Raw genomic sequence first — 1,699 nt, 5'->3', positions numbered from 1 at the left:
CTTGGTTCTTGACCTGTGTATCTGCAGAGTACTCAGGGTCCTTTCTCTTCTGGATGGTCTGTAGCTCGTCGACCGATGGGCCGTCAAGGAAAAGGGAATCCTCTGCTAGCTGCTCTTGACGGGACCTCTTTCTCTTTGTACTGGAGAACAACCTCTGGTTCCTCCTAGTTGTGGCTTCATCTTCAGTTGCACGAACTTGACGACAAGGAACACCATAGAATTGGCAACACTGGCAAGTTTTCTCACCATCACCCATTGCACTGTCTCCAAGGTCTTTTTGTTCTGCCGACACCTGAGCTGGGTAAAGAGGAAACACAGATTGGTAAGGTCAAGGAAGAGAGAAAAACTCCATTATTTAAGGTTCTATCCTATTTAGGCAACACTGCACAGGCATTACTGCCGATAACTCCAGATAAATGTCACATAAATCCGGGAAAAAGGAACTAGAGCATAATTCTTCTGTTTCATCGGAGAGATTCTCAACTTCTCTTGTACTATTTGTAGGATGGGGTGTCACAGTTAGCCCATTGTAGAAGCTTTGGAGCACGAGCCACTCATCCATCCCATGATGAGGATAGGCGAGTATGTATTCTTGCAGTCTCTCCCAAGCTTCTGAGATGGATTCCATCCCTGTCTGCTGGAAACTTGAAATTCTTCCACGCAGGACATTGGTTTTGCCCAACGGAAAGAATTTGGCGAGGAACACCATGGAACATTTGTCCCACGTGCTGACGGCTTCCTTGTTTTGATAAAACCACTGTTACGCCTTCCCCAGGAGGGAGAAAGGAAACAGATGAAGCCTGATGGCATCAGCTGTAATGCCCCGTATGGTTACGGTCTTGCATAACTCCAGAAAATTCTGGAGATGGGCGTTGGCGTCCTCGTTTGGCTTGCCACAGAATGGGCTAGCCAGCACCATGTTTATGAGGCTGGACTTCAGCTCAAAGTTCATGTCCCCAACATCAACGTTGGGTGCAGTTGCCACATTGGCAGCTGAGGGGACAGAGAAATTGCGGAGAGTCTTCTCAGCCATGAGTTTAGTTTATGGTGCTTGGGAAGCTGGTTCCCTTCTCACGAGCTTCTCGGGATTTTCAATAAAATTTGTCGGCAAGGAGAAACCAGACATACACTACCCTATTTTCATCAAATCAGGAGAAAAAAAAAAGATAAACACATTAGCATGTATAAGCAGTAGCTACCTCTTACTTATATTGCCATGTTTATGTACTTTAGTAAATAACTTTACACCAAGTGCCATTCCCCGGCAACGGCGCCAGAAATGCTTGTTGGCATTTCTTAGCATCATCACTAGGAGTGGTTAGTTCCTAGCAACGGTGCCTCGAAAATGCCAGTGTGGTATGTCTTAACATTGACAGAAGGATCCGCAAGTGCACAGATATACCATTGTAGCATTTCACCCGAAAGTATTCAGGTTATCGTTATTTATATTTTCCCAAGGGATGGCTAGGTTGTGTAAAGTGTATTTACTTAGTTGCATAACCATGACACATATGAGCAAGATAAAGACCACTGACTATACAGGGGTAAGTGATAAATGCAGGTGCCGGGAAATTAGGGACATCGGGGAGAATGACCCGCACTGGATAACATCCAGTCCCATTTCATCTTTGCATGAACTCCTACACCGTACCCGAACATCGGGGAGTACGCTAACCGAGAAACAGCTTCCTGACAGACC

At 45.8% G+C, this 1,699-nt stretch overlaps 1 non-coding gene across 1 annotated transcript; it reads left to right on the top strand.

The window, feature by feature from the left end:
* Positions 1–560: 560 nt before the first annotated feature.
* LOC120657932 lies at positions 561–667 on the top strand. The gene has a single exon (XR_005668460.1). It is a non-coding gene; the product is annotated as a small nucleolar RNA R71 (small nucleolar RNA).
* Positions 668–1,699: the final 1,032 nt, after the last annotated feature.

The sequence above is a fragment of the Panicum virgatum genome, chromosome 1N, assembly GCF_016808335.1.
Source record: "Panicum virgatum strain AP13 chromosome 1N, P.virgatum_v5, whole genome shotgun sequence".
NCBI classification, from domain to species: Eukaryota; Viridiplantae; Streptophyta; class Magnoliopsida; order Poales; family Poaceae; genus Panicum; species Panicum virgatum.
Note: the sequence above shows the minus strand (reverse complement) of the source record. Positions and strands in the feature narration are given on the sequence as shown.